Source organism: Bison bison, unplaced genomic scaffold, assembly GCF_000754665.1.
Source record: "Bison bison bison isolate TAMUID 2011002044 unplaced genomic scaffold, Bison_UMD1.0 scf7180017864373, whole genome shotgun sequence".
Lineage (NCBI taxonomy): Eukaryota > Metazoa > Chordata > Mammalia > Artiodactyla > Bovidae > Bison > Bison bison.
This window is the reverse complement of record NW_011494945.1, coordinates 7,420,590-7,430,493: the sequence shown is the minus strand read 5'-3', so window position 1 is coordinate 7,430,493 and position 9,904 is coordinate 7,420,590.

Here is a 9,904-nt window from a genome sequence, read left to right as displayed (position 1 = left end):
CTGAGATTGTGTAAAAAAAAAGAAAAAAAAGATCATTTATGGAAACTGAAGAATAATAATAACTCTCTATGAGTAGTTCCAGTACCTTTATGACAATGGCTTATTATTTTTTTCAATGTAGTCTGTTTTTTAAATCACGATTTTAGATTTTTGAAGCTCATTTTGGAACATGAAGTGTTTTTTTTTTTTTTCCTCTGAATACTTCTGACTTGCATATAAACCATTAGGGAGGGTGGTCAGAGTTTTCTGCCACTGCTGAGCTGGGCTTGTCAGCAATGTGCAGAGGGCCTTCTCTCCAATGGAGAAACCAGGATGTTGTCACATAGCCTTGGCATCTTTCTGATGTACCGAAGTGTTGCAATGTTCTGCTGGGAAACTGTGAGTAGGGTCAAGTATTGAGGAAGCCAAAGTCATAGGTTTGATCCTCAAGGAGTCAGGCTTTGTCTGTGGCCCTAGTATCTCTAAAGTCCTTCAGTGGTTATGTCCCAGGATGCTGAACAAGTGGCAGTGGAGGCCTGGGGTCCTCCACTGTGAAGGCTGGAGAACAACTCCCAGCTCTTGTCCCACAGGTGTTATCCAGGGTATCTTTACACTGACCCAGCCATGAGCCTGGTGGAAGCAGGGCTGGCCAGGGTGAGGAGACTTGGGTTCTAGTTATGACCAATGTGATCTCGGGCAAGTCAGTTAACCTCTCTGCACATCAGTGTTTTCATCTGTGCAAAGGAGCACTAGACTTAATGATACCTAATTTCCCTTCCTCTTTGGGGGCACCAACTAATGAGATTGATTGGATTTCCAAAGGTGCTCAACCTTGACTACTTGCTCACCAAATCCTTTCATTTGGACAAGTAGTTTTCAATCTTGGCTGCACATAGAATCACTTTGGTAGCTTTTAAATGCCCAGGGCCTAGGCTGCATCCACACCAGAGCAAGTACACTGGAATCTCTGAGGCGGGGTCCAGGTATTTGAAAACTCCCCAATGATTCCTGTGTGGAGCTAAGGATGAAAAGCCCTGATGTGGTCTTTGGTTGGGAGACCTGAGGCTGGAGTCACGTTCAGGCTCCCGGATCATCTGTGTCCCTCGTTCCTCATGCCTGGTTGCGCTCCCCCTACACACTGGTGACCTTTAAAAAAGTTAATTCTTTCCCCTTTATCCCTGCTCTGGCCTGTCATTGAACTCACCCAGCTGATTGTGGTGCTTATGATTGAGAACCTCTTCTGACCGCTTCCCTTTCCCCAGAAATTAACGTGATCATTAAGGCTTATAATTTCACTCACCAGTGCTATCAATCAAGGGGCTGTGAAACAGAGTTAAGAGTGCTTTTGTAATTGGCAGCAGCCTGTGATTCGGAGCAGGGCATCCAGGGGCGGTGAGCAGGCTGGAGGAGGGGAGAGCTGGTGTTCAGGGAAGGGCTATGCCTCCCTGAACTGACTCCTTCAGCTCTTTGTGACCAGCTCCCCAGGGGTCAGTAAGCTCCCAGCGTCATCTGCCCTGAATATCAAAGGGAGGAAACCAGTTCTTTGCTAGCAGTGCTTCAGGCTACCCCTTGCCTACCCCAGGCTCTCTGCAGTTGAAAGGAAGGTCTCTTCAGGTTCTGAAGAGAGGAATAGGAAGGATCAGTGGATTCTTTATACACTGGGCAACTTGAGTCTTGTCAGGGAGGAGCAGTCGGTCAGGATTATCTGTAGTTCAGAAGTGAGGTTAAGGCTGTCAAGCCTGAGGGACTGACACATTCCTCCTCTGTAAAACCCTTGCTTAGAGATACCTTTTGTGTGTGCTTGGTCACTCAGTCGTATCTGACTCTTTGCAACCCTATGGACTGTAGCCCACCAAGCTCCTCTGTCCATGGGATTCTCCAAGCAAGAATACTAGAGTGGGTTGCCTCCAGGGATCTTCCCAATCCAGGGATTGAACCCACGTCTCCTGCTTACCCGGGCCTCCGGGTAAAGGTGGATTCTTTACCACTGTGCCACCTGGGAAGCCTTAGAGATACCTTGGAACCCCATAAGTAGCAGCTGAGCATGGAGCAGTCATACTCTGTGCCCCATCACCCCACCCAGATTGCCTCCAGGCTTCCTCATGCATACTGGGAGCTGGTGATCAGGGTGGCCCTGAGACTCTTTTCCCTCTTGGGAGGATTAGGGGGCTGATTCAGTTTCTGCTACACACAGTGTCTAGTGGAATATCTCATACATACATGTAGGTGGGCCAGAGGTGAAGGAGGAGTAATTTTTGAATTAAATATCACATTAAAAGTAACTTTCATTTGATAGTAATACAAGAAATTTGGAGGGGAAAATTATCTATAATTCCGCCTCCCTTACACCATTTTTATTTTTACCTTTTTTTTCTAGTTCTTACATATACACCTATATATTTTAACATAATCAGTGAACATATTTTCCATTCTGACACTACTCTTAACATTCTATCAATTGCATTCTTAGAGTATCTGTGAAACTTCAGAATTCCTTTTGGTGCTTGCATAATAATTCTGATACTTGGAATATGCCATAGTTTTCCTCTTTCACTGTTTTGGATAATTATTAACCCAAATGTTTAATAAAATAAATTTATATTATATGGAACGACATGGAAATATTGTTAAAATGTTTAACATTACCCATGGAAAATGTTAAAATGTAGTTTCCTGGTTCCCACTTCTTGAGATTGGGATTCAGCAAGTGTGAGGTGGGGCCTGGGCATCTGCATTTTGACAATCCTGACGCAGGTGGTCCCAGCACCATAGGCTTAGGCAGGTGCTGCATCTGCCTAAAATAGTCAGATCACACCGCTGCTCTGAACCCAGAAGCTCCCCAGATTCTACAACTGAATTTTGCAGTCCACATAAAAGACCAGTCCCCTGCTTCGGAATGTGTCTACTGAGTTAGTGTGTTTATCAGGATACTTTTCTTCTCACTCATCTCCCAGGGCTCCTTCCAAGTGCTGCCCTCTCGGCAGTACTGGGACCCCAAGGCTCAATGTGCTTGCATGCTCCCAGGAAGGGAAGAAAGTCTGGCCAGTGGTGTCATATTTCTGCATAAGAACTAGAGCTCTAGTTTGGTGGTTGCCTCGTGGTTTGGATTCTGGGCTGTCACTGCCATGGCCCAGATTCAGAGCCTGATTAGGGAACTGACATCCTGTAAGCTGCATAGTGTGGTCAAAACAAAACAAACAGCAAAACAGAGATCAAGGATGGAAAACACATTTTCTTTAAAAAAAAAAAAAAAAAGTTATTGATTTGGCTGCATTGAGTCTTAGCTGCGGCACCTGGGTTGGCCCAAAACACGTGGGAACTTAGCTCCCTGAACAGGGATTGAACCTGCAATGGTAAGGTGGACTCTTACCATCAGGGAAGTCCCAACACATTTTCTCAACAAATTCTTAGAAATCATGACTGCTCCCTTAAAGAACTGTTTTTTCCTTTGTTTGGTCTTTTAAGCAAATTACTGACACATGCACAACATGATTGAATTTTAAAATGTTATGTTGAACAAAAGAATCCAGACAAAAGAGAGCGCTGGCCCAAGGATACAGAGCTGGGATTTGAAGCCAAGTCTGAGTGACTTTAAAGCTTATCCCCTTTCTACTAGTCCTCAGCTCACCTCTTGGTTTTTAGCCTGGGCTCTGGGTCTGCTGTTAGGGGAGGCCTTGGCCAAGTCCCTTCCTGCATCTGAGAAATGAGAGGCTTGGATGGAATTGCTTCTAAGATTCCTTATAATTCTAATGTCATATGAGTTTATGAGTCTAGTTCATTTAAAAATTTTACTTATTCTTGAATAGTTAATAGTCATATGATACAGATCCAAAAAGTTCTAAAGGGTATGTATACATGTCACAGAGCACAAGAGATTAGAGAGACATGACAAATAAATGTACTGGGTGTTCTGGGTGGGATCCTGGGGCAGAAAGCATGTTAGTAGAAAAGCTGGTGGAAGGCAGTTTGGAGTTTAGTTAATAGTAATGTACCAAGGTTGGCTTCTTAATTTTGACAAAACATTTTGGTCATATAAGATAAGGGGAAACTGAGTGATGGGGTACATAGGAACTCTTTGTATTACCTTTGCAGCTTTTCTGTAGATCTGAAATTATTCCAAAATAGAAAAGCTTTTTCCTCTCACCTCCTCATCCTTGGGGCATCCACCCAGTCCACCCAACCAGGCAACAAATGTTGCTTGTTTTGAGATGTTTAATTAATAAACAAAGAAAATATCTATATTGTATAAATATCATTTCTCAAAACACAAAGTATGTCTGTGAGATAAATTCCTGGAAGTGAAATTCCTGAGCATATAGTTTTGATACTTATTGCCAAATTGCCTTCCGTGAAGGGTGTGCCAATTTAGCCTCCTGCCAGACACTGCGTATGAGGGCCTGTCATTTCACCAACACAGACTGTTGTCTGAGAGACCGGTTTACTTCAGTTTAAGTCAGACTGTCAGCTTCCAAAATATTCATGAACAAACTTCTCTAGAATGCTGCCAACAGAATGTGGGTCCATTCTGAAGGGTACAGCCAAGGCACATGGGGTGGCTGCTATGGGCAGAAGCAGCAAGGCCCTGAAGAAGTGATAGCAAATGAATAACATTCCTAACTTCAGTCACTACTGTCCTCAGGAGAGGATATTCACAGAAGGCCATTGTTTCTGCTCCCCAGCACACAAAGGGTCAAGCCTAACAAATTTGCTCATAGTGGGGGAAAAAAAAAACCCCAGCAGGTCAAAGTGTTCAGATTACAGGTCCAGGAAAATCCCTTTGCAGAAAGAAGACAGCAAATCCCCAGTGTGGTTGAAAAGACAAAACTTTCTTCACCTCAGAGACTCTTCACATGAATAAACCGGTTAAACATGGTTTGGATTTACTGAACATGAAAACAACTGGATTAAAGTATAATCTAGCCAGAAAGGAAAGGAAATGTACCGAGAAAGCTAAGTAATGACAAAGCAGCAGTGTCTACGTGTGCCAAGAAGGGATGACCATTCCAGTTTTATAACCAAATTTTCTTAAAATGTTTAGCTTTCTTTTAGATCACAGTAATGAGTCTCTGCCTGCACTGGCCTCTTTGATAACAACACTGGCATCAAGGCAACCGTGTGAGCACAAGGGACAATGCTGCCCAGGAGGCCGGAGGCTCCAGCTGTCGGGGAGGATGTTCTGGTCTGGGCCCTGGCCTGACTGCCAACAGTCTGTGCAATCCATATGGGAGACAGCATTGCACAGGCACAAGCTTTAAAATCAGAAAGACCTGGATATGTATCCCAGTGTTACTTTTTTCTGGCTCTGTGACCTTGGACAAATTACTTATACTGTCTCAGCTCTTCTTTTGGTAAAACGAGGATAACATTTTGAGGTTTAAGTGAGGTGATAGATGTGAAAAGCCCAGGCTGAAACCTAAGCTCTCAATCGATGGTTGGTTGTTTCCCAGTCTCCCTCTCATGTATGACCACCAGGTGAACCCATCCCATGCCATGCAGTCTTAAGCACATCGAAATCATGTTCTGTGACAGGAGGGTTCCAAATTTTTTATACCGAGGGTTCCTAACCTTTTTGTACCAAAGATCCCACTCAGATGTTGATAAAAGCATAAAACACATAGGAATACAAAAAGAAACCCATTTGTTGAAATACATTTATTCAAGTATTTTTTTTAACCTGTGAAAAATATGTGCCTTTCTTTAACACATTAAATAAGATCTCGGTATGGGTCTAATCACTACAGTAGTTTTCAAACAGAATATTTCAAGATCTGCAGCATTGTATGTGATATAACCTATCTGCATTTTTAAATTGGTGACAATCACAAGTTATGCTTAACTGCTACTCTGGTTTGCTCCTATTTTCATAATGAAAAAATGCTACGTTTCAGTTAGAGAAAACTAAATATAAAGATGCAACTTTTTTTCCTATCCAAATTCAGACATCAGGTTAAGAACTCAGCTTTGATCAAATATCACCACCTCTGGCCTCGATAATTTTGTCAATCAAAAGCTGTCAAACCAGCGCTCCTTTATCTTACTCTTTCCCTCTGGCTTCATTCAAGATTTTCTTTTGGTCTTTGGTTTTCTGCAGGCTTCCCTGATAGCTCATTTGGTAAAGAATCCACCTGTGATGCGAGAGATCCCGGTTCAATTCCTGGGTCAGGAAGATCCCCTGGAGAAGGGATAGGCTACCTACTCCAGTGTTTTTGGGCTTCCCTTGTGGCTTAGCTGGTAAAGAATCCACCTGCAATGCAGGAGACCTGGGCTTGATTCCTGGGTTGGGAAGATCCCCTAGAGAAGGGACCAGCTACCCATTCCAGTACTATACAGTCCACAGGGTCCCAAAGTGTCAGACATGTCTGACTTTCACTTTCATATTGATTTTTTGCAGTTAGAGTATGATATGCCTGTGCTGTTTTGTTTTGAATTTATCTTGGTATTTTCTCAGCTTTTTGGATCTGTGGTTTGTTGTCTTTAAGTTTGGTAAGTTCTCAGCCATTTAGAACTTAAAATATTTATTTTGCTCTGTCCTTTCTGGTATTCCAATTACACATGTGTTATACCTTTTGCAATGATCTCACAGTTTTTGGAAGTTTTGTTGTTTATCTGTTGTTTACTTTTTGTGTTTCAGTTTGGGCAGTTTCTACTGATATATCTTAAAGAAAGAAAGAAAAAAAGAAAGTCGCTCAGTCGTGTCCGACTCTTTGCGACCCCATGGACTGTAGCCTACCAGGCTCTTCCGTCCATGGGATTTTCCAGGCAAGAATACTGGAGTGGGTTGCCATTTCCTTCTCCAGGGGATCTTCCCGACCGAGGGATTGAACCCCAGTCTCCCGCATTGTAGGCAGACGCTTTACCATCTGAGCCATATCTTAAGATGCACTTATTTTATGTTGAGTCTACTGATGAGCCCATTAAAAGGCATTCTTCATTTTTATGACAGTGATTTTGATCTCTAGTATTTCCTTGAGTCTTAAAGTTTCTACTTCTCTAATTACATTACCCTTCTGTTCTTGAATGTTTCCCTCCCCATTAAAACTTTTAACATATTAATCAGTTATTTTAAATTCTTTGTTTGATAATTCCAATGTCGTATTTGACTCTGGTAGCATATATGACTTTGGTTCTGATGATTGCTTTCTTTCTTCTGAATGTTTTTTCTTGTTTTTTGGCATACCTTGGAATTTTTTGTTGAAAGCCACATATGTTGCACTAGATAATAGAAACTAAAATAAATGGGCCTTCTCTGTTTAAGATTTATGATTATCTGGCTAGGGAGTGGACTTGTTTAATGTTTGCTCTGATTTTAGGTACCAGAGGCTTCAAATTACTCGTTTCTATGCTTTTCTCTTTCTTAACTCTAGGTTTCCTTCCTCCTCAGAGTCTGTCTGGCAGCTTTCAGCTATAATCCACTGTTATACTGGAGCCCTAGTGTGGTGTGGTGCTACAGTGGGAGGCAAGAGCACATTCTATAGTTCCTAGATGTCCAGGGTCCAGTGGGCCTGTGGCCTTCACAGGTGTCTCCAGTGGCACAGCTTCCCCCTTCCCCGTTTCCTCCCTTCTCTGGCTGCAGCATTTCCTTAAAGTCTTGACCTCTGTTGACCATGTTTTATTTTTCCTTTAGGTAAGATAGGAAGGCTAGAGGTGTGGGAGGAATGCCCTTCCCTCATCAGGGAGGGATAAGGCTCTGGCAAAGGCTTATCCTGGAGGATAGGCCTTTGTAACGGGCTTTCCTGGTTGGTCAGCGGTAATGCCTGCAATGCAGGAGACACAGGTTCAATCCCTGGGTCAGGAAGATCCTTGGAGGAAGGCATGGCAACCCACTCCAGTATTCTTGCCTGGAGAATCTCATGGACAGAGGAGCCTGGCGGGCTCCGAAGAGTTGGACACAACTGAAGCGACTGAGCACACACACGCACGGGCCTTTGTAACAAAGCAGATTCTGGTATTTCACACTGATTATTCATCTCCTCTTCCTGTCAGAGACATAAGGGATCTGTCTTGATCTTCCCTGTGGAAATCTGGTGGGGTTCCTGGAGGTACAGCCTAGGTACATGTGGGGGCCCCTCTAAGACTGTGGTCTCCAGGAGTTACTCTCATGCTAGACCATACTTGTGTGTGCACGTTCAGTCGCTTCAGTTGTGTCCAACTCTTTGCGACCCTATGGACTGTAGCCCGCCAAGCTCCTCTGTCCATGGGATTCTCCAGGCAAGAATACAGGAGTTGGTTGCCATTTAATTCTCTAGGGGATCTTTCCAACCCAGGGATCAAATCCATGTCTCTATGCCTCCTGCATTGGTAGGTGGGTTCTTTACCACCAGTGCCACCTGGGAAGGTCACACTCAACCTCCACAAATTCGGTATCACAGTATGTGTGATCCTACCAGTTTGTGACTAGCAGTTCCTGCTCAGAGGTAAACAGATTTTGACCATGTCTGTCTAGATGAGCATGTCATTCCAGATTTGAGGGTGGGGGTTTGCTCTGCAACCTCCATTCTCTGATGGGGGGGCCTAAGATAAGGTGGGTCACTGATTTTTTCACTTTGTCGAGCTTTTCCTTGTTGTGAAGCCAAGGATGCCAACTTTCAAGCTTTTTACACTTTGGGGCTGAAACTCAAGTGGCATTTATTTTAAATGACCATTTCCCTCCCTCCACTTGAACTCATGTGTCCCTTCCCTCCTCACATTTGCCATGTCTTCTGTCTGTACCTTGTGAGTCTTTTCATGACAGTGTCCTAGCAAGACTGAGTTTCTTGAGAAAGGGCCTTTGTTAACCTCTTGTGTATGTTTACACTTTGCTCATGTAAAATGCTTAGTGTTGCTGTTTGATTTTGCTGAGTCACTTCCATTTATGTCACTCATTCTAAAAGGCATCTGTGGTGAGGTGGTACCCAGCACCCTGAAAACTTCCTTTTGGGCTTTTAAACAAATTGTCCTGGTCTCCAAAATCAAGGTCTTATTTTCTTAGCAAGGTCAGAATAAGGCAAACTTCATTTACTATAAATCAAGATTTACAAAAGTAATTTCTCAAGATAAGTCCTGACTTTTTCTTAATTTCCTGATTTCTTTTCATAATGATCTAGTCAGGTTAAGATCAAATCGAACCAAATTCCAGGAAATCAAAGGGCCTTCTAGCTAAGTGCCCAAACATGGCTATTTCAGAATTACCTGCGAAGCTTTAAAAAAAAACAAAACAAAAACCTGGATAGTCTTAAACAGTAATTGTGGTACACAGCTAAGTTTAGGAGTGTAAGATACTTCTGATCAGTTACCTCTGCATGCCCCAAAGCACTTTTTATACTTACAATTACAATCACACTAAAAAACAAAACCAATTCACATTCACTCATGCTTATCCTAGAGGACCCTGGAAATGTTACTGGAAATTCACCCTGTCACTCAATCAGTACATCTATTGAGCATTAAATAAAGGCTGGGTAGGTACCAAGTCACAGGCCTGGTCCTAAGAAAGAAGTGCACCAAGGCATGGCTTTTAGAGGCAGACATCTTTCTAGTGTTAATCGAGAGCCATAACATCCTGGGTAACTTTGGGCATATCACTTAAGCTTGCAGAGCATCAGTCTTCTCATCTGTAAAGGAGAATATTATTTACTTTATAAGGAATTGTATGACAGAGATCATAAAGGAACTATCAAGGAAGACATACTCTATCCTCCTAAAATAGTTTCTAACTTGTTTCCCAGTCCAAACACTTGTATATTCTAATAATCACAGCTAGAACTTCCAGATGTTCAAGCTGGTTTTAGAAAAGGCAGAGGAACCAGAAATCAAATTGCCAACATCTGCTGGATCATCGAAAAAGCAAGAGAGTTCCAGAAAAACATCTATTTCTGTTTTACTGACTATGCCAAAGCCTTTGACTGTGTGAATCACAATAAACTGTGGAAAATTCTGAAAGAGATGG